The sequence below is a fragment of the Anopheles maculipalpis genome, chromosome 2RL (assembly GCF_943734695.1).
Source record: "Anopheles maculipalpis chromosome 2RL, idAnoMacuDA_375_x, whole genome shotgun sequence".
Taxonomy (NCBI): domain Eukaryota; kingdom Metazoa; phylum Arthropoda; class Insecta; order Diptera; family Culicidae; genus Anopheles; species Anopheles maculipalpis.
Genome location: NC_064871.1, coordinates 63,142,724 through 63,166,587, shown reverse-complemented (window position 1 = coordinate 63,166,587; position 23,864 = coordinate 63,142,724). Strand labels below are relative to the sequence as shown.

The window sequence follows — 23,864 nt, the reverse complement described above, 5'->3', positions numbered from 1 at the left end:
TCGTTTATTTGCTCGTCACCGCTATTATTATTGTGCTGTTTAATGAACTTTTGACGAAATTTGTCTGCATTCAAATGTTGCAATCATCTGCGTGATCCTGTTAAACATTTATTCACATACAACACACCTTTTAAGATGTTGTAATCCTATTTAAATAGAATTTAGATGAGTTATGAAGATGCAAACTATAGCTTTTATTTTGCTGTAGTCGGTAAGTATAGAGTTGCTATCAGAAAACAAACAATTATCATTACTTAACACTAGGAAACTGTGGCAACTTTTTTTTATTTTGTACTTTGACTTTCATATTGTATTCATGATACATCGCACACCACACATGCACATTCACAAATTGATTCTATTAATTTATTTTATTTTTTAATTTATAACTTTGGTAACACGTTAAAAAAATTTATCAAGACATCAAAACGCACTGTAAATCCTGGCTGTTATCCGATCCTAACTATGATGGTTACAAAAAGGACTTGACGACAAATGATTGATCTAAACTTGTAAGCAGCACTCAACCAATTCTCGGCCACGATTTGATATTATTCGTTTCTTTCACGTTTCAAGGATCGTAACGTAATCGTAATTATTTCCTAAAAACACAAAGCATCGTTCACTGTTCACAATATTCAAATTTATTTAAGTACGAGAGGAGCACCTATTTTCACAGATTTCATTCAAACTATATACGATAAATTGTAACCCACTTTTTGAAATCACGAATCTCGGCGCACTTGGCGGCTTTCGCTTTCGTACCTTTTTATTCGCTGTTCGTCATGCTTTTCCGATTCACAACATATTTCTTCGAGCTACGACACTACACGACTGAACAACCGGCAGCCGGTAACGTTCTCGTGATACTGGAAAATCGTAGCGTGTTTGTAGACGGTTGTTCAGTGAAAATTGCAGGGGTTTTCTAGCTGAATCCTGGATGAACCAAATCGTGTGCATAAATTTTAGACTGCTGGGCAACCATGCAGTGATGGTAGATTATTATCAGGGTATAGCAGCAATTAAATTTTACTTTACGTAAATTTTTTGAGATGATATTGATTAATTAGCCATTTGCATATGCGTCATTTGAATAGCGAAAGCTTTTAACTTTTTTCAAAGACTGTTAATCGCTTAATCGAATCAATTTCTCCGCGCTTAGATTGGTCTTAAAGTATTAGACTAGCATGTTTATCTGAGCAAATGATTTCCTTCAGGTTTGCTCGCTGAAATAAGTACGAAAGCGATCAAAAACAGTGAAGCTCTTTTCAAAATGAGTCATTTCCGGAACATGACTTCGAATGGGGCAGTGGTTAGCAAAGCAGGGCCGGGGGAACTCCCATTCCGTCCGTTCATTCCCGGTGATGAGAACTAATTATCCACATACGTGGTACAAGCAAGTCTAGTAATCCATTCGATTGGTAAGGGAAGGGTAGTACCCAATTAGTTTACTATAAAACTTCGGATACCTTATTTATTTATTTATTTACAATTGATTATGACGGTCCAGTGCCGTATTGTCAACACCGCTTGTGTTGAAAAAAAAAATTTCAATCATATTGATAAGGCATTTCCTCCCTATTATTTGCCTTATCCCGGGCATACTCGGTTATGGTTGTTGTAATGGTGATGATGATGATGATGATGATGATGATGTATTGATGAATGACGTGCGTTCTGATGGTCCGATACTATTGCTGGGGCTATTGTATTGATAGTGGTTGGTTGAACTTCGGATACCTCTTGGTAGAATAATTCGCTTATAGAGTAACTGTTTTCGTTTCAAATTTAAATAAATTTGCTAAAGATGCATTTCGTTGGAATAAAACATTTTTAATCATAATATGTTTACAAATGGGTAAATAGTTTATTGAATTCGGAACTTCTGTTAAACCAAACTACAGTTTTCGTCTGCTCATCTGCATACTATAGGTGTGCGAAAAGTAAATCGAGTAAAAATTGTTTCCTCTTACACTTATAGTGTTTTTTAGCCCAGTTTGAACCTAGCATGGAAGTTTTCAAAAACTTGAAATGCAAACTAAATGACAAGTCTAGAAATCCATCATTTGGAAATCGGCAACAGAAAATGGTTAAATAGTTTGTTGAATTCGGAACTTCTGTTAAACCAAACTACAGTTTTCGTCGGCTCATCTGCATACTATAGGTGTACTGAAAGTAAATCGAATCAAAGTTGTTTTTAAGCATACGATGATAAATTTTCCTGTAATGATTAATAATATAGCACGGGCCAGCCGGGTTTGCTAAATAATAATTTTCGATAATACTGCAAACCCTGCAACGCAATCAGAAGTTGCCGACTGCCTCCGAAGAATGAACACTCCCTTCGTATGGCATCCGAAGTTCAGTCGAACATGAATGAACAACATTAGAGCGGAATGCTTGACAACATATTTACAAAAACCGTGGCAACAGTTCTGTGTATTCACGTATCAAAAATGTAAAGCATTATTTATTTGCTAAAATCTAACCGACATGTTTATCGCTTCTTCAACGGGATGGGAAATAAATGTTTTTCTTTGTTATAGTAAAAACAATTAAATACAATGAAAAAAGGGTATCAGAAAGAAGCTGCAAATTTTAAAATAATTTGAAGCATTTGGTTTTTGTGCTGCCATTCTTTTTTTCCTTGCTAGCAAGATCTGTATTTGTTATAATGAAAGTTAATTACACATGTTACATTTTATTTTTTTTTAGTACGAAAATAAAAGTTCATGCTTAGCTTAGTGCGTGATATCGTGTAATTAATCAACGCAGGAAAATGTGTCCCCATATCGAATTGGCTATTAGTATCAACGCTTAACTATGGAAAGATAAAACACATACAGCATAGAACGTTACGATTTCCAGCGAACAGAAATGTGGGATAAATTCGTGACTAGTGGTGGAACACGAAACTCGATTTTGATAGCTTTATTTTATTTTTGTTTTTTATATTTATGCTTCATTCGAAAGTCCTTGTTTTGGACGACAATATGCTACCCGGTATCCGCCGAAATGCTCTATGCAAGAGCATTCGAATAAAAGTTGTAAAAATTGCCAAAGTTCCCAGGCACTGTACAAATTCGTAATTCAGTTTGAAAGATTTACAGCAATAAAAAAAAAAGCGCGCAACGGCAATTGAGGAACACGCGCTTTACACGGCGGTTGATCTACCATCTATAACCTACTATTGCGTTATCTTGTTCCACTCAATACCAAGCCGGGGTAACGTGTGCATATGATAGCGGCGTTCGTATGATAACAAAACACCCCCCGTTTTGGAAATGCTGCTGGTTCAATCTCTGGCTACATGTAGAGAAGCAATTTTCCGAAACGTTTCGCACAATGACCGTTGACGTTGTTCCAAAATCTAATCATCAGCTCAACCGATCTACGTGCGACCGCCAACAGGATAAACAAATCCAGCCAACGGGCGTTTGTTTTGTTTTGCTTTTTTTCCCCCCCATCTTTTACCTTTTACCATGTGAGAGCACACACTGGTTTCTAGGAACCGGCCCTCCATCCCACCCCGTCCCCACGCGCACGCCACAGGATCCGCGCTAGGTGCTATCCTTACCGCGGGCAATAGTTGCAACTCACTACGACGACCTTCAATGAACAGCAGCGACACGTGACGTTACGCCAAAGGGACAAACAAATAGTAACCCGGCACGTTTGCCAAAGCATTGATTAGCATATGGTAAGCGTAAAGTGACGGTGGTTTAAGGACGACGGCAGACGACGGCAGTGTGTGTATACGTTGCCAAGCGGTACGTGGGTTAGACTGTGGGTTAGAAACATAACCTCGGCTCACAACCGTACAGGACGTGGTTACATTAGAAGATGTATAAATACTGCGCTTGATAAAGCAACCCGCAGACCGACCCCGGTGAGATGGCTGGTGAATAATGAGGAAACATTAAACGAATCGAGATATTTCCTTTCCTGGTAATTCGATTTCTTTTAAGAAGGTGATTATTAATGCGTTTAAGAAAGAAAGTTGGTGCGAACGTGCTCCGCTGGGGCCGAGCAGTGAGTTTGTGCTTGTGCCGTTGGGCTGCAACATTGGCAGTTAGCTAGATATATACTCACACACCATACAGCCACAGTTTCCGGAAGGATAATAAATGCTTAATTACTAGCGCACTCGAAGGTCGGAAAAGCGCCATTCTTTTGGTGCCTAGTGTAGGGTGAATGACGTGACGAGTCCTTTTTAATGTTTCGAAAAAAAGGGTAGCAAGGTTCTTTATTAAAAGTGAACACGCAAGAAAACAGGAACCCCAGTTTGGGTTTAACGCATTGAAAGCTTCCCGGCTTCTGGAGCAGGACAGCAGCAACAACAAAATAAGACCAAAGAAAAAAAAGAACTGTGACCATTTTTATATATTTATGTTTTGCGGGTCTAAACCATTACTCAAACAAAAGATTTTAAATGTCTCCCTATGCAAATGTTGGTTGTCATAACACGACGATTTATGTGCAGTAAAATGAACCTAGTTAACAGTAATATTTCAACGTGTACGATTCTTAAACATACATGTATTTTTGGAAAATACTTAAAACGTTTAAATTAATTTAAGTTTATTTTAATAACAGATTGGGGTTGATAAGTTATTTTTCGCAAAATTCTAAATTTAATAATCAAAGTAACTGACTACGCCGTCCCAGTGGTTAAGGCGACACCGGCACCGGTCTACACACGGCAGGGCCGGGGTTCAATTCCCACCCGGGCCGTTCCCTCGTAGTGAGGAATACAACTCCGTAGTATATCTTTTTCTTCTTCTTGACTTAACAACCTTCTAGGTCACGCCGGCCATCGAAATGGCTTTACTAGACTTGCCGATATCACGTAGTTGGATAATCAATCCTCACTACGGGAGGACAGTCCGGATGGGATTTGAACCCCGGTCCTGCCGTTTGAAGTTCGGCGCCGTTGTCGCCTACACCACCGTGCCGACCCGTCCGTAGTATATCTGCAAGTGTAATAACCCATTCCGGATGGCCGACGTGACCATAAGAGGTCGTTGGACTAAAAAGAAGGAGAACTGACTACAAGTTGTAGCACGATTTGTCACTAACCTCGAAATAGGCCTCTGTTCTGGCGATTTATTTTCAGCGCACATTGTTTTGAGATTTTCGGATCGAGTCTATGAAGCCATTCTTTAGTTTACATTGTGGGTTTTGCGGATGATTTTTTGTTTTTGGCAAAAGTCAGTGATCCTACAAAAACACAAAACATCCGTGTTTCTTATCTTTCAACTATCAAAAATTGCTTAGCTTTAAAAAACTGTGTTCCAAAAAATTATTGTCATCAAGTTATTAACTTTGTATGTATATTTTATTGAAGAACAGAACTAACATAAAAACACATTGATAAAATTGGAGTTATACCACCCGGCAACTCCGGTGCGTAAGGACAAAGATTTATCAATTCGCCTGTATCTTAAACCGCCTGTAATATGGTAACATAGTGAAAGTCGAATAAATGGAAGAAAGCACACAAATTTACCAACTTTGAAACAACATAGTTTTATTGCCATGGGTAACATGTCACAGACACGAACTGTTTATTTGCATAGGAGGAAACTGTTTAGGTCTCAAGGGAAAATTTAGGGCAAAAACAAAGCTACCGAAGAAGTAGATGCTTGCCCACAAAATATGTGCTCTTGATGTGTCATTTGCGAATAGTAATGACGGTCGGTCAGGTTCTATGAGTTATCATGTGCGTGTGTTGGAAACATTTTTAAAACAACTGCAACACTTCGAAAACATGTGTATTCTGGTGCTGCGATTCACCGTTTTGTGTATCTGTTTTTGCTGGTACTGATGCGAAATAAATAATCAGCATGGTTTAATAGCAGCAGAGAAATGTAATAGCTTAATTCTAACAAATCATTCTTCATGAAAACAACTACAAAGGAGTAAACAAAATAATAAGTGAGAAACTTACATACCTCGTGTATGGAGCTGGTTTGTTTTGTCGGCATACTTGCATCGAATATCGAAAACATAATACCGCATAACAGTCCTCGTAAGTCTATCATTCAGTTGGAACTTCCTTTTTCCCTCGCCGGCGAAGCGATGAGTTGCTTTGTAAGAGTGATTCCTTTTTTTTACCACACGCACAGCTGGCATAACATCAGCTTTCTTTTTGACCAAAAAAAAAAAAAAACAGTCTCACGAAGGGAGCAACGTTTTGATACGCATGCCCATTATGGGATGATAAACCAACCGTAACAAAGGGACTACACACAAGGGGTGAAAGTATAATTTTTAGTTCATTTTCCTTCCGACACCAGTCTGGTGTTGACCTATCTGCAGTACAGAACCCAGCTGTAGGTCGGACGGTTTATCACACCAGTTTGCAACAATAGGTGGATTATGGTTGATTAGAGCATAATCCGCTCTTGAAGGATGGAAATCGTCAGACGTATTATTTACTCAAAGATTTGCAACAAGATTAGGCAAGAGTTTCGTATGAGTATGCAATGCTTCATACAAATCGGTATTTGTTGGGTGTGTGTTGTTGTGAATAGAAAAATAAAGTATCAAAGGAAACGGAAAACCGACACCACCCAGGTTTAAAAAAAACGCAAGTGTGTGTGTGTGTGTTTTTATATACAAAAAAGGACGACATCGAAAACAACTTCCACTCTTTTTAAATTTATAAACATATTTTACCCTGTACAGCTCTAAGCACTAGACTGCTCTCCGGGGATAAAATTACTTAGAAATATTTATAAATTATTTTATAAAATATATTATGTACCATTTTAAGACTTTGACACAAATTCTAAACTTGAATATGCTTTTAACTTTTCGCTGCAGAGTTCGCATGATACTTTAAATTGAACAATGAAACAACAGCAACCCATAGCCCATCTTAAAAGGATATATCACGTCGGGACTGTGTTAATTGCTTTCAAACCCCTTTAAATGCGTGTAACGTGGTTTTAATTAAATGTGCTTAACGCGTGCACTGCATCGCAACAAATTAGCATAGAAAAGTCATTTAAGCACTGTGTGCGGGTGTGACAACGGCACGTGAGGGTGTCGGTAAAACCCCTTTTAGCTGGTCATTTTGTGCTTCATGCGCGAAAGAGTGTGAGAGAGTGGTTCAGCGCTTTAGCCAAGAATTCTGTTCATGAAATGTAAAGTATGCTGACAGCTGCCATATCTTCGTCGGAACAGAGTTTAACTATGTCTGTAGTGGCAAACCAGATAGTTCCAAGTAGGATGGCAAACATTATATTTTTATTAAATATTTTCAAATATTATTATTGCGGTGTGGTTTTCTAATATTTTGGAGTTCAACATTAAGTAGTAGATTATTGTAATATCTTCAAAATCACGTATAGACTGCATGAGTTATTAAATTATAAAACGATATTGTATCATCTTATGTATTAGTTATGTATAAACTCTGTATCTCACTATTCAAACCTTTATTTTATATCAGGTATGGTCCGGTTGTAGAGGTGACACCGGCGCTGGCTTCACACGGCAGAATCGGGATTCGAATGCCATCCGGAAGGATTCTCCCTGGAGAGGACTGTCTAACGAAATATGTGGGATCCCTTCATTTCTGTAGTGCTGCGTATCGTAATATTCCTTTGACGTGTGCTATGCATCTGTTGAATTAATTGATTTTCACCCCTCGTCGACCACATATCGTGCTCGTCGATCCACTCTAAAGGATTAAACGCTTTCTCATGAATTCTGTTCTATTTCAAGTCTGTATTACGGTAATGCTAGTTTGTAAGTCTAGTTTTATAAGCCTTAATTTTGTAGCTTTAGTTCTGAATACGGTTCTGGTATGATCTTTGCAAGGCAGGACCAGTTATCCGAGAAAGACTGACCATTCAACTACAGTTATAATTAAGCCAAAAAAGTAAGTAACGATCAACCAAGAATTTTCAAGGTTGTAGAGCCACAGAAAACAAAAAGTAGTTTTGCAACTTGATTGTAACTTAAATTTTGGAGATCTCAAAGGAGCCGCTGTGTCATCTCTTAATTGATATTGAGCCATGGTAGAATTTTACAAAGCAAATAAGCTCCATTCGAAGCTCGATCAAGCTTGCAAAGATTGTAAGAATGACAATGACCAACATTACACCTCAGGGTAAGATGTATGGAAAACTATCAGATTCCGGAACATAGCCACCAACTAAGTTCTGCCCCAGACAGATGGTGCAGAATTACCTGTCTTCTCTTTAATCTGGCGCTAGAGGGATCCAACAGATCCCAATATACGAGGAAACATAATGGTCATCGGCAGTACTGCTAACAGAAGATGCTGATGTAAAAAGGGGCGATGTACAGAGCGTTGATCGCACCTTTGAACTTGTCCAAAATTTCACTTATCTTTGATGAAACGCTTGACTTCACTGAGTTTGTTATGTCATGAGAATGTCACCAAACGATTTAGCTCGTAAAGTCTAAAGTAAAATGCTAGTATGGGCCATCCACATGGCTGTATGTATTGGCAGTGTACGGCTCTCGACCTTGAACGGTATCGAGCAATTCTCCGCTAGTCTTGGAAGGGCTTCAAAGCAAATTGTAGCGACAGACAAATTAGTAAGGAAGAATGAATAATTGTTTATACCCGGTTTTGCTGCTGATAACTTCTCCAATGCCAAGTGTTAAAATACCTTAGGCGAAAAAGTCATAAACAAGGCAAAGCCAAACACCATCAACCATCAAGACAATGACTTATTAACAATTACCACGATTAATTTTTCTTTGCCAATTGGCACAACAACCCTTGCTTGTTAAGGTACAATTAACAATAACAACCTAATAACTTTTCTTGCATTACAATAAAAGGGTGCAACCACAAGGGCAGGTTAAGGGCGGTTTATGCCGGAAACATCGCTTTTTGATACATCCTTACTTTGTTTGTCAATTATACATTTTACTGATGTGGTTAGGTCAGCAAGTCGATGACGATAATTAATACACAAGCAATTCTTGAATGATGTAATGACATAATAGATTCTAATTAGATACTAAATGGAATTCAGGAACGAACTACTGTAAATATGGAACTCCTTTTTTAAGCAATAAGAATAAGTTTAGAGGATTTTGATTAAATAGATGGATAAAAGGAAAAAGATAATATTATTAATCAAACAAAGAAATGCAGTAGTATTGCAACAATTTTTTAAACAATTGATATTTGAACCAAAACCTTAACAATTATGTTGAAGTAACAGTAGAAAATCAATTTTCAGTGTTGCGAAACGAAGCGAAACGCATGACAATTGTGCTCAATGTTGATTTTGTTTGTTTTTGGAAAAAAAAAATCATTTATATTTTCATAAGAACTAACAAAGCAATTGCTGTTTGTTTCATGAAAGTATTGAGCCACCATATTGAGTCTAAGGGAAGGCGAACGAAATTAAAGCGATCTACCGGCAGCGAATTGGAGCGGAAATCGGTTTGCGGACGGAAAAGTAATTCGATTGTTTACCCTCAGTGATTAAATACGAGTTGTGTTTGGATTTTGAATTGTGTAATAGAAACATTTGCCGTTAAGGTTCACTACAGCTGTCTATGCAGTAGTGGATGTTGTTACGGCCCTCTCTAATGAACGTTTCTGGTTTTTGTTTTCTTTTTTTAAGTCGGTAAAAGTTTAGTGCACGATAAAGTGCTCTAAATCCTTGCCAATTTCTACAAGACCGTATCTCATTTATCAGTTTCGTGCCTGTTTTGTAGTCCACGCGAGAATCTTGTTATTAATTCACACGTAGTAAGTAAGTCCGAATCGTCTGTGTGCAACGTAAACGCCTCTATTATCCCAAAGTATAGTACGGCCCAACATCGTGCTGTAAGCTATACTAATTACTTTTCAAATAACGAACGATATTGATAGTCGACTGCAAGTAATAACAATCATGCTTTTTTTTCTTCCCTTATTGCTGTTGTACGTTCGTACACTGCGCTTGCCAGCAAGAACTAATGAAATAACTTTACTCGGGCCTACTTAGTGCACACTTCCCAACCCCGTATGCCCGATTTCAAAGGTAAAAGCAACGCCAAAAGCACGCGTTCCGCATTTTTAGGGGTTTTAAATGGATTAACATTTTATGTTGCGAAATCGAAAATGGACGAAGATCTGAAAGTTTGTAAACTGCACTGCACACTTTACAACTATTTCAAGCAATTGTTTTTTTTTTTAATGTAAAAGTAATACTTGTGCCTTGTACAAGTATTGTTGTATGTATTGCTAAAGTAAAGCTAAAGTGTTGTTCTGTTGCGTATTTAAAATTGTTTTACAGCTTGCATTATTTAAGTTAAAAAATTAATTTACTTACAGTTTGCCTTTCAATCGTCTCTCGTCTCTGTTATTTACCATTCCGGTTTTAATTATGAATCCTGATCATTGCTTCAGTTTGCTCTTCCACAAAGGCTATTGTTTTCACGAATGTTTGAAGCGTGTTGCAAAATAAATAAAACATGAAAATACTTCCTTCCAGAAGGCTGGAAGCCGCTGCTCCGCCAGTTTAATTTCAAACTTTAAAAAGCAACCATTTGGCCTCGGGTACGGTGCCCTTGGTATCAAGTTTGGCTTAACCAACATGGATTTGTAATTGATTTGCGACTCAAGTGCAAACTAATGGAGCGATGAATTTCAATTTGAATCGTAAAATACATTTCGAAATGGATATTCCATAACGGCTGCGATTAGACGCGGGGCTGATTGCTTGGAAGATTTAATTTTCAAATTCGTGTAAGAATATCGATTTTTTTTTTGCTGAGTGTGAGCTGACACAAGCTGAGAGTGTATGAAGATGTGTGCCTTATGTTATAAGATGCATATGCATAGGAATTATGACATGAACGATAGTTTTGAGATATTTGTCGTTTATTGTCTTTTTATGCTTTTTAAGTAGAAATCAAAATTAAACTTATTAAGCACACGTATGCAAAAGGTCACACATTAATGTGTTAATTGTGAACTATTGAAGTGTTCCCCAAAGAAAACAAAAAAAAATGGGAAACTTCATGCAAACTATAATTTAAAAACTTGTTTGCCGGTCCAATTCTTTTCGTAGGAACACAATTTACTCCTAACGCGGCGAATCGACTCACAGGAATAAGCCACTTGAAATTCACATCGTTAACGGAAAGTACTTGAACCTGAATGCAACTAGAAGAAGTTTTGAGCATCAATCGTACAAAACGGTGGTTGATTGCATAAAAAAAAGTAACTGACCTTTAGTGGGGTAACACTAACGAGCATGCCAAAGTCTTGTTACGTGATTGCACTAATGCACGTGCCTTGAAATTGTGACATTTTCGTTTTCTTTTCTCTTTGTCCTTTTTTCCCGTTCATTGAAGTTCTATTGCGATTTTGATAATTTTTAGTTTTTATTGAAATATTTGCTTTTCCAATGCACAAAAAAACACGCGATAGAGGCTAAACGAACAACGCGTTCTAGTTTGCATTTTTTTTTTTAGTTTTCCTTTTTCATGGTATTACTAACCTAAAGAAGCAAGAGACAAAAAAAACATGGCATTGCGTACCGTTGTTTACCGTTGAGAATTTGGGGCGCCCCATGTGTTATTGATGTATCGTTTTGCTCAAAGTCAACATTAACATTGTCTTTTTAAGCATGAATTTGGCAAAGTTTATACAACCCAAACTGATACCGTGTATCAGTTGTGAGAAAGCATCGGCTGACATCTAGTAAATAGTAGCTCTAACACTGCTCGCTGTCCAAACAGATAAATATTCGGAGGAGATATGCACGCGTACACCGCGCGATGGTTTGGTGCCAATCGGTTGTTATGTTTTTAATTTGCTGGAACATTTTCGAACAAACATTTTCGCCTGTTTTTAGTGTACAGGCGTGTAGCAAAATGTTTTCCTTTCGATCTGTTACAATGGCGAGAAAGATTTTTACATAAATTTTACAATTGGTGCCATTACATTTACTCTCGATGTAGTACAAGGATAATAATCATATCATTGTATGGCGTATTTGTAGTGCGCATAACGCTGTTTATGTTTTCTAATAGTTTTACTACATACTTGTCAATTTAGTTTCAAAAATAATAGTAAATGATGACGCCTCACTACCGGGGCGGCCCATCTGAAGTTACTCTATCAATAGCTTACTAGACTTACTGATACCACGTTGTTGGAAAAACAGTTCTTTCTACGAAGAAGAGATGTTGATGATAAACCCTACCTTGTACCTGACCAATCGATTGAAAAGGAAAGAACTATCGTTAAGGCAAAAAAAAAGTATATTCGGAAAATATTGGCATCACACAATGATTCACAATTACTACAAAACTGTTCCAAGAACTGACACCTACAATTTTCGAACCTCGTTGCATGAACACAACATTTGGCAAGCGAGTGTTAAACGGCATATTTCAGATATTGGTTAAACCCTTGTGCTAAATGCATCCTTACGGCCTAAACCGCATTGTAATTCATGTAAAATAAGTATGCAAAATACGATACATCACACCTTATTTTACCTCTCTGCAATTTATTTTTTGTATCATCCCTTACGACCATCCAGACCGTATTGACCGTAGAACAGTGTGCATTGGCAAGTACAAAAACGGCTGCGCGCTTCCTATCAGCTCACGAATGTAAATGCATGGATTCATTTGGCTGACTGACAAGCGACGGTAAATCAAGATAGTGAAGTGTTAAAGGCAATCGAGTGGAATAAAAACAACGCCACGGGTCGTATAGTAAATGATGGTACAATTTGCATTCCCCGTTTTTTTTTTTTTCAAGTACAGCTAGTGCACCAAGTGGACATCAATACTCTTTTCAGATTATTTATTTGTAAATAGAATAGCAAAATACAAATATGGAGAACCAGAGATATGTTATGGATTCATTAACCGGGGGTTGGTCATAAAATTTATTAACATTATGGGTTACTGAGAGTATAATAATTGTCATCGTTATCTTGAATGCTTGAATACCTTTGAAATCTTTTATTTATTTTAAGTATGACGGCTTAGCAAACCAAGTCTATTCCCGATAGTCTTCGCAGGACAACAGTTCCCAGCATTTTTGTGGAAAAGTATGGCCATTGTAACAGCAACCATTTTTATACTGACGGATCCTCATCAGAGCAGGGCATCGGTTTTGGCGTATATAACATTGTATCCGAGACATATTTCCAACTACGCCAGCCATGCTCGATATATGTAGCGGAGCTCGCCGCAATCTTTTACGCCTTGTTAATAATGAGTGCTTGTCCTCCATACGAATATTTTATATTCTCCGACAGTTTAAGCGCTGTCGAAGCATTAAAATCTGTGAAGGCTATTAAGAGCCCGGACTACTTCGTAAAAGAAATATTAAAGGTCTTAAGCTCATTGTTTGAGAAATCATTCCGGATATCTCTTGTTTGGCTGCCTGCACATTGCGGTATCTTCGGGAATGAAAAGGCAGACCAATTGGCCAAAAAGGGTGCTTCGAAAGGGTCCTTTTTCGACAGGCTTATCTTACCTCACGAGTACATGCGTGCCCCACAGTCTCTCTGCATGGCTCGGTGGCATAGTTTGTGAGACACCGATGAGCTCGGGGGGTTTCTTTATTCGATCACTCCCCAAGTGTCCTTGAAGCCTTGGTTCCACGGCATCTCAGGTGATCGTGCGTTCATTCGAATGATGTCTAGGCTTAGGTCTAACCATTTCGCTTTGGGCGCGCATCTCCAGCGTATAGGACAGGTCGACTCCAAAGTATGTGGCTGCGGCCTCGGATACCATGACATAGATCATCTTCTATGGTCTTGTGTGGAATACGAGGCTGCTCGACCCGCCTTGTTAGACGCAGTCCGGGGCGTTGGAAAGTTGCCAAATACTCCAATTCGGGACCTGCTGGGAGACTGCGACGAAGCCTACCTGAGATTAATCTTTCTCTTCTGCCGTGCTAACGGATTATTAGTATGATCCCCTTCCCCCTTTACTCCCACTGTTTGTCTGTCTTATATATGTTGTACCTCGCTTGTATGAATGGATGAATGAATGAATGTACGAATGAGTACGATGCGTGAAGGGTTGGGTAGCATATGGAAAAGTTGCATCGGCCTATGCTATGGATGGACAAACCAGCGACGGGATGAAGAAGGACACTGACGAGACTTCATGATCGGACACAATCAAGGAACCTTAGAAATGGAAAACGATCAAGACCCCCGCTATCATCAGGAATACGAGCATGGAAACGCCCACACACACCCCGGAATAAGGTGCCCTCACACGATAAGACCCTCGCTATGAACACGACTTTGGATTTGGATGACGGAATATACGCAACGGAACAACCGAGCACACCCGGGATGTGGTGCCCTTTCACGGCTCGGAGAAGGAAATGTCTCCTAGCAAAAATGAAAGGAGTATATTATTTTTAAGTTAGTTCGTTGTAAGCAATACGGCCTGGCCGTCCTTTATGAATAAAAAAAAAAGTATGACGGCTTGTGCCGTATTGTCATACAAAGTCTTCTATTTGATTAAAAAAAGCTTGTTTCATAATTCATTTGCTCCAGTAAAATGCGATATTTAGGTATTCAATGAATCCTAAACTTGAATTATTTTTATGACAAACCGAACATTATACCATTTCGGTACACTATCTTTTTGCTACTGAACCTGTACCACTATCCTGCAGTGTAGTGAACAAAATAAAAACGCTTTGTTCATTATTTTCTAGTTTACCATTCAATTAAAAAGTTGAACATTCCAAAAAAAGAAAACAGGAAATGACCGGGACATCTACGAAGCTTCGCTGTGTGTGTGTGTGTGTGTGTATCAGTAGATAGCGTTTAACGCTTCCGAGATCAGGACGGAATGATTGATGGTGGGTTGAAATTAAATTAAAACCACACCTATGGGGCAACTACGGGAAGCAGAGCACCCACAATGAAGATTTTACCATATACTTAACGAATCGAAACGACACGGTGGTAGGGCAGTAGTAGGGCCAAACCGCCAAGGTATATCGTACACCATGAACATTTCCGTGCGCGCACACGGTCCCTGCCGGGCAAGGTGCAGTACAACAGAGTATCCAATTTCTACGTGAGTCATTTAACCGTGCCACACCGTGAGCAGGGTGATGGAGACTTTGAAAATGCATTTTCCTGTGCGCTCGAACCGAACCCCGGAAGATCGTTTGCGTATCGTTTTGATGTGGTTGGCCCGCTAGAACCTGCCGTTGATGGACAAGATGTGTGCAACGCCGTGCAAGCGCACGTTTCAATAGCACGACCAAGAAGATAGAGTTATTAATTAAACGGTATCGATCGTTGCTGGTCGCTGGATGTCATTATGAATATTAGTAATCATATTGACTCGTGTTACCGCACGCTTTTGGCGTACTAACGAGAGAAGGTGGTGAAGTTTCTTAAAGGACTACCCATATCGCACAAACGCGTCTTTGTTTTACGTTGAACGTGGTGCATCCAGAACAATATTGATTGACAAATAATATAGTTGCAAACTACCTAATGGGTAGCTGTTAGTTTAGCGTACGTAATAGCAATTTCAAACTTGAGTGCTTCGTGCGACGTCGAATCAAAGCACAACTTAATATTGGATTTAGATTAAATATTCTGCATCCAACACTTGAAGCCATTGAATTTGGTTATAGACAAAGTGGTTAGGCTATATCGTACGTCTGTAAACGAACTCAGCTGTAATCTAGAAATATTCCCTCCAATATTCCCCTGCTTTCGGAAGAAAAGTAATAGTTCTTCTAATGTCGATCTTTGTCACGTTACCAACGGCAACAACCATAATTCTGAAACATGCAAAGTTTTGTCCCATCCGAAAGCAATTAAAGGCGTATCATAATGCAAATGAAATACCCACCAACGTTCCAACTCTCCTCTAGAGGACAGCGAGATTGTGCTACCGTGTTTTTTGCAGCTTCACGGGGCAGGAAAATGATCATTAAAACTATTAAAATGTTTTACTCGATACTCGAAATGTTTAAGAATGCAGAGGAAAAAACCTCCTTGTATGCCTTTAGCAGGGAGTGAAATATTGACTGAAAGTAAATGACGTCTTGCATAATAAAAGGTACAATATTACCCTTTTCACAGTCTCATCTTGATGTCTGACAGCGTCTGGCATGCCAAACTACGCTAACGGGATACGGGTTTTCTTGAAAGAGGGGGCTAATGTTAATTTCACTAAATAATTATTCATACTGCTTTGCATATCAACCACTTGCCGACAGTTGCTCTCGCACATTCCAACCCCTTTGACAAAGGGGGCCGAACGACGCGAGTGGGGCGGGAAGAGCTAGGTTGTTGTGGGTGTGGGTAGTATATGAGGCACATTTTTCAATGTTAATTATTAATTGAAATATGAGAATGTAATTAATTTGAGCTACATTGTGCACAAATATGCCTTCAAAGCGGAGGGATACGATGGCGCTATTTGAGAATGGAAGCCTTCATTTGTGTTCACCAGAGCGTCCATATTCGGTCGGCGTTATTGGTTAAACTGCTAAGCAAGCTTTCGAAAACCTTGTAAAATAGATGAAAAAGTTTCAACATTGTTTTTAAAAGAATAAAAATTTAGAATTGCAACGGTAGTAATGATCGTGGCAATCAATACCGTGTTTTTATTTGCTGCTAGAATTCTCATGCCTGAAATTTGTCACTCTGGCACCATTTTGCGCTGAATGCACGGGGGTATTGCACGGTATGCTGTAGAAACTGCGGCATAATATATCATTTTTTGGACCAGGGCGCATATGACTTTACACTCGAACCATTACACATCACGGTGAAAATATGTTCTCTAGGTTAACCAAACTCTGGTGAGTGTGTGGTAGCGTTGTGGATCTGATAGCAGTAGAGAGTTCGCTGTGAAATTAGCACACGCTTGAACGAGAGCAGTACCGGTACCGTTCATTCAGAACCCTGCATATACACACACACCGAATGGCGATGATAGCTATTGTGAAACGTACTTAGAAATCCCACGGCTGCGATAGTCCCTTGCCGTTTGACGTATTTCTGGGACGAAAACTTTATTATTGCGGTGTCCCTCGAAACAAGGCCTATGGTTATGGTGTGTTACCGGTGTGCCTACGGTTAGGTTCAGCAAAACTTTACAGCGCACGAGTGTGCGTTTCGTTGTAGCAATTCCCCAGATTCACTGTAGCTATATGGCAAGGATGACTAATCATTATGAATACAGACGAGTTCGTAGAAGCACGATTTACGCAGAAAGACACTTAGATTCCCATAGACATGGATTCAGAGAAGATGTGCCAACATGCAATCTGCGTGGAAATATGTTGAACACTCTTATGTTTTTGTGCATGGATTTTCTATATCCGGTAACACCATCGTTTTTACGTAGGTCATTACTGGTTCCTTTTTTTTTCCCCTGTCATCATGTTCGAAGATGATCGTCAAAATAATATCACCCCTTGCAACTGGTGAAACTGTTAGCCTCGATGACTGTTCAGATTCCGTGTTGGCCTAGGCATTAAACGAACCAGTAGGGAAGGGACCCGCCAACGAGGAACTAGTTAAGGATACAGACAAGTTTATAAATTTGTGCATTGTGTTCTTTGTCATGTAGGATATGACTCGTACCGGTCACTACTGTGGGTTATTGCGGTGATCCCTTTGTCCTGTACCAAACGTTGAGTAGAGGTTGTGAGATTGAATCCAATCTGATGAGGGTACTAATTCACGAAAAATATTCAAAATATGCAGTTAGAGACATTTTCATCTTTAAATTTTTTCAAACAGCCCTACTTTTGATAAATCTTTTTTTATTCGAAGCAAATCGGCTGATTAGTGGTAGGGCGCACATCCATCAGATGTTTGGAGACTGTATAAGACAACGGTACTATTCGTATTGGAATATAGAAGCATATGCTTCCATTGGGCATCCAATACGTTGATACTCAAGCTCGAAAGACTACAGTACCGCTGTCTTAGACTCGCACTAGGGAGCATGAAATCTACACACAACATGTCCCTAGAAGTGATGACCGGAGTGATGCCGCTCAAACTACGTTTTGAAATGCTGTCGCTTCGCCTTCTAGTCCGTTGTTCAGTATCAAATCCCTTAATAATAAAAAAATTTGAAGCGCTTCTAGAGACAGGTTCTAAGAACAAAATCCTCAAGATCTATGAAGATTTTGTTGCCCTTCAAGAGCATGCTAGCGCTCCACAGGCATCGTGCTGCCCTTCCTGAGAACTACAGTTCCCTTTTAACTACAGATTCCTCATTGCGCGAGGAAATTAAGACCATACCTAATGATCTTCTCCCGAGGGTAGTTCCGGGTATTTTCATGAACAAGTATGTTCATTTAGACGAAGTAAGCCAGTACCAGTACTTCATCTTCAGTACTTCATCTTCACTGATAGCCTTAGTGCTATTGAAGCACTAAGATCTCCGAAGGCTGTTAAGAGTCAGGACTTCCTCACCATAAAAATCATTGAACTGCTTGGCTCAATGTTCGATAAAGCGTATAGGATCTCGCTAATTTGGGTCCCTTCGCATTGTGGAATTCCCGGTAATAAGAAGGCTGACTCACTGGCCAAAACATGCGTCCAAGAAGGCGCTTTTTACGACCGACCTATCTCGGCCCAGGAGTTCCTTCGATTTCCACAGCAACTTTTCCTGTCTTGCTGGCAGAGCATGTGGGAGGCGGATGAACTCGGGCGTTTTCTCTTCTCGATCTCTCCGCAAGTGTTCCTGCGGCCTTGGTTCGATGGGCTCTCTGTAGACCGGGCATTCATACGAATGATGTGTCGACTGATGTCGAATCATTTTGCGTTGAATGCTCATCTACAGCGTATAACTCTGGCTCAGACAAAAGTGTGTGGCTGCGGTGACGGATTCCGCGATGTGGATCACCTTCTGTGGTCCTGCGTGGAATTTGAAACCGCAAGACCCTCCTTGTTGAGCGCAGTCGAGAATATCGGCAGACGACCGGGTACTGAAGTTAGAGAAGTGAAGTGAATGACCCTACATGAGGATCATTCTCCGATTCGCCAGAGACAACGGTCCTATGTCCTATGATTCCACATCCCAAGTATCCTTCCAATCCTTATTCGTATTCAACCATTCCTTTTTTGTTAAATGTTGTGTTGTCTATGTCTTAAGTGTATTTTTGTAGTGCCACGGGTGATCCGATGTTTGGCGGGTTCAGTCTCGAGAGTAGTGAAGTCGCTTTCGCTGCTGCGGGATAGAGCTTGTCGATCATCCTTTGATTGGACGTTGACTAGATTGAGCTTGGAGTGCCATTCTCACTCAATTCACTGGAGAACACTGTACGCAGACAAATAAATGTGCTGTCTAAACAATATTCGTTTGTTTGTTGCAGTCCAATCCACAAAGGTCAACAATAAAACAGCCACAACACTACAATAGCCGGAATTCGGATGTAACTAACCACCATCAAAACAATAGCCACAACAATACAACCGGACCATCAAAACGCGGACCATCATCCACGAATACATCATCATCATCATCATTATCATCACCATCACAACAACCATAACCGAGTATGCCAGGGATAAGGCAAAGAATAAGGAGGAAATGCCTTATAAATCTGTGAAAATCTATTCAACAATTTCTATTCATTTATCTAATCAACACAAGCGGGGTTGAATAGATTGTAACTACTGTAACATATTTTAGTTACAGTAATTTTTTGGTTTTATTTTTTACATTGTTTTTACTTTATAGATTTTATAGACTGTACGCTTTAATATACGATCGCTTTGGTCATAAAAGTTTTTTTCTCTAACAACCCTTAGGTGAGTCATATTTGATCATGTCTCATTGTGATCATAGTGTTATTTTACATTCAACAAAAATCAGTTCGACTTGGTTCTATTTATCACAAAATGACTGCGCTTTTATGACTAATAAAAGCAAAATCATTCAAACTATAACCCCAAACAGTCTGGTTATCATCCCAGTAAATACAAAGTATGCATTGGCTTATCCCACGACTATGGGAACATTATTCTAAGTACAAATTTGCATCAGTAAACACCCAACGATGAATGTAGCAAACTCATCATCATTTTTCTCTTTTGGACTTTGTAACGCTTTATTTCAAGCGTGATGACAAAATGCTCCAAAGTCTTGCTTTATTAGGGGTTGGTTTACAGTTACGATAAGTCGAAAGATGTATTAAACGCTTCCCAATGCTCCTGATTGTGTGGCCCTTCTTTTATGAATGTTTTATCTTCACTTGTTCCAAAATCGGGCTGTACTCGGAAAATGGGAAAGAAGAAAGTACGCACTGTTTTTTTAAGAGGTGGGATTTGCTCCTAAAGTTAATGCCATCAAGGCATGTGGCATGTCCATTAGGGTTGCTAGTAGGCGTTACTTACTGCATAAAAGTCCAGCCACGAGCTACCTTCACTTTAAACGGTGCATTTTTTTAAGCAAGATAAATGTATGTTAAGGCATTTTAAGGCTTCAAGATGTTCAGCGTTGAACTGTACGAATTTTCCTTAAGATCTTTTTCTTCGTGCATAATTTATTCTTCTTTTTCTGTGTATAATATAATATAAGTTTGTTTATTATCATTTTTTAGGTAATTCAATTTCCTCAACAATAACTAAATAACTAAAAAAATACTAATCAGTCAGACGTTTTAGAAAAAAAAAAAACATAATCTTACATATTCCTGTTCTAGGACTTCGACATGTCCAAAGTGTTGATGGCCCTATAATCTGCTAGATCTACCATCTGCTCAACTTTCTGTGCGCCTAAAGTAGAGGTATTAGTGGTATTAGATTGAATGTAATGAATTTTCAATTAACGAGTTTCAAATCGACATTACAGGCGCGTTGCATTTGATTTAGTTATAAGTAAAACCGTGTTGCGTTCATAACGATAGTGTTCATTGGTGAATGATCTGATTTGAATCATTGTGAAACCATTTGTAAAATTATCAGCTCACTATTCTTTAATACACCCTTGTCACCCTGTCTGTCACTCTCTGTCAAATTGTCGGTCAAAGTTTGAAATATATATTGTTAATCACAACTGGAAAACAACTAAATAAATGAATCGATAGTTAGAGAGCTAGTGGGTAAAAATAGTGCTGCCATATTTTGGTAAATCATTCCAAGATGATAGGTTCGCCCAAGTAGGCATTAAAAATACAAAATGAAATTTAATTAGAAAACAATCCTGCTAATTTTCATTTTCCGTCTCACCGCGCTCGCTAGCATGTAAAGAATCTCATTAACTCTATATTTAACGAAACCCGAAAGAATCCCACAAAACCAAGTAATATACAACAAAACGCGAACCAGTATAAATTAAGTTTTTGCCGTTTTCTAAACAAGAGCACACATCTATACACACGCAGACACTCGAAACAAACCCGAGGAACCATCCGGCATTGCTTCGTCCATGTGAGTACAGCTAGCTGGGGGATGTAAACATTTCACGTTCTGCTCAAGCATCGTCGAGTACAATTTTAATCGTTACTCATTGCTCTTCATGCCTTGCAAACGTACACAGCGTTTAATGCGGTTTGCCTTGGCATGCGAAAATCATTTTCCTTTCTAAAGGTACGTAAATATGTATGATGTTTATGCTCACAGGAGCATCTCGCCGTGCTGTGGAACCATTGGAAACCCTCGTTATCACAAACCGCAACATAGCGCCCAAAAAGGACGGAGAAACAGTGTGGAAGCGCCTCGATGATGAACACATGAGTGCTATCAACAACATCGTGATGAGGCTGGAAATGTTCATCCTTCCTGAATGAAGAATTGATTTCAAGTACATTTTCTGTTATAAAAAAGCGACTCCCGATAAGATCGCTCATTTCAAGCGAGTGCTGTGCATCTCGAATCTCGCGTGCCTGTACAAAATAATGAAAGATATGAAAACACGGCGCCAACGGCTGTTTTATACTGCAGTCTGCCGTAGGTAAGGCGGATGAAAAATCGGATCGTTTAGCAATATTTACATTGCTTTGTACGTTGTGATTTCAGATAAGCAAAGCTCAACACAACGCCGTGTCTTAGGTTGATTTTTTCTTTCTTTTTTGATTTACACATACACTTTAGAAATTTAGAGAAAAAATGAACCTTCTAAAAAGGATACTTTAAGATATTTGTTTTGTAACAAAGGTGCATAACGTACCAGCATCGAACAAGAAAGCACATTTGTAATTGCTTGTAATTCTCTTCTCTTCGTTAGGTGCGGTATGCAAGTGCTGCTAGGTCGTGCTCGGTAAGTAATTTTGCCAATTATTCGATGAAAACATAGAATCAAGAACAATCTTTCTTTTCTTTTCTCATCAACAATCTCACTGGCAAGTTTGAACAAATTCTGATTTCTGGAGTCCTTACATAAAAAAGCCCACATAGATTGCTCACACTCTGTTGTTTTATGTATAAGCTCTTAAAATTTGATAAGGAGGTAAACTACTTTTTAAATTTATTTTATTATAATATAAAGAGCTAATTCAATTAACCTAATTAATGTTTATAAATTAAAGTTGTTCGTTTTTTTTATTGTAGACTTTTACTCTTGTTTTCTATTCGGACAATATTAAGGTAACTGTCCGTTATGTCCTTTATTTGTCTAAGTAGGGCTTTTGTCTGCCAAAGGATACCCATCGGACCTTAAGGATGCCCATCGGGATAACTCCCTTCACTTTGTGGAATATAAAGACCTTGAGGAAGATAACCGTCTTGGACATCACTTAATGTGTTGTAGAATTCCCAAATTATTGATCGAGTGAATTGATTACCGACGTGGCGTTAACGTGGTAATTTCTTTTCCGCTTGTTCAAAGCAGTACTTCCTCATGAAAATCGTGCCTTCTCTCATCGAAATGGTCGGACCTTTAGCATTCAGGCATTGTCATGCCATGTACGGCAACTTGTTATCTAATCTTTGTAGCCCTTCTGCCATTCGGCATGCGAATAATACCTTTAAAGACGATTTTGACGAGCTTACGATATCTCCGAACGTATTTTCAATGCAACTGCGTAATTCAAAAGGTCGGTGCTTTTATGCTGCGCATTATAAATATTAAAAATAATCATGCGAAAACTTTCACCACGGTCTGATGAACATCTCATCTGATGCACCACCCGATCACTCACTTTTACCCGTAATCTAGAACACTGTAACGAGTTCCACTCGTTAGAATTGTGTGATTGATTGATTCTAGTTAATAAATCGATTGCAAAACTATTTGGCCTATGTTTGGCTAGTACTTGGCCATTGTGATGGTATTGGGAGTTGTTTGCATGGCTTCTCCAGTTCAAGAATGAAAAGCTAAGCTCCTGTCGTTAGAAACCCTTAGCATCTTAGCTGATTATAGTCTCAAAGATGTCAAGATATAAGAGAATGTCGGAAATATGACAAGCAGACACTGAATATTCTTTCTGCGCCCAATTTCGCCACATCACGCATCCTCTCAAGTGGTTAGGTTTCTCTATAAACGTTACTTCAGATATTTGAAGATACATATAACCGCTAAAATCGCCTTAGACGTATTGAGTCGGAGTTGGATATAGAGAGCTTACACTACCCTTCCAGAGGCTTCGGATTAAATCTCATATCAGTAAAGTACTACATTGGTTAGGGGGGAATCAAATAATTCATTAAAATTTAACTGAAATACCCTGTTACAGAAGATTTCCCATTTTTCTTCTTACAAAAAAATTGTAAGTGAAACCCCCTTCCCTCCCCCACGGCACGCACCTGTTCCATCAGCATTTCGTCCCAGATCTTGGAAAGTACTAAGTAAGATCTTGAATTGGCTGTGTTCACTTCATACTCGCTTTGCTTGGCCAGCATGTATGACCATACATAGTAATCAAGGGGATTGAGATGCTGGGAAGTTGGTGGCCA

General features: G+C 39.0%; 4 protein-coding genes across 4 annotated transcripts in view; 3 read left to right on the top strand and 1 right to left on the bottom strand.

Moving 5' to 3' along the window:
* The window catches only part of LOC126568811 (uncharacterized), a 230,913-nt gene extending 214,607 nt beyond the window's left edge, over positions 1 to 16,306 (top strand). Inside the window, exon 9 of the mRNA XM_050225454.1 lies at positions 16,292 to 16,306. The gene's annotated coding sequence lies outside the window, so the exon portion shown is untranslated. The remainder of the gene's footprint in view (positions 1 to 16,291) is intronic.
* Positions 1 to 23,864, top strand: part of LOC126556328 (glutathione S-transferase) — a 327,848-nt gene that overhangs the window by 46,704 nt on the left and 257,280 nt on the right. The window lies entirely within an intron of this gene.
* Positions 1 to 23,864, bottom strand: part of LOC126568793 (trimethylguanosine synthase) — a 151,299-nt gene that overhangs the window by 53,402 nt on the left and 74,033 nt on the right. The gene's annotated exons all lie outside the window — the stretch shown is intronic.
* The window catches only part of LOC126556489 (cholesterol transporter ABCA5-like), a 137,351-nt gene that overhangs the window by 57,760 nt on the left and 55,727 nt on the right, over positions 1 to 23,864 (top strand). The gene's annotated exons all lie outside the window — the stretch shown is intronic.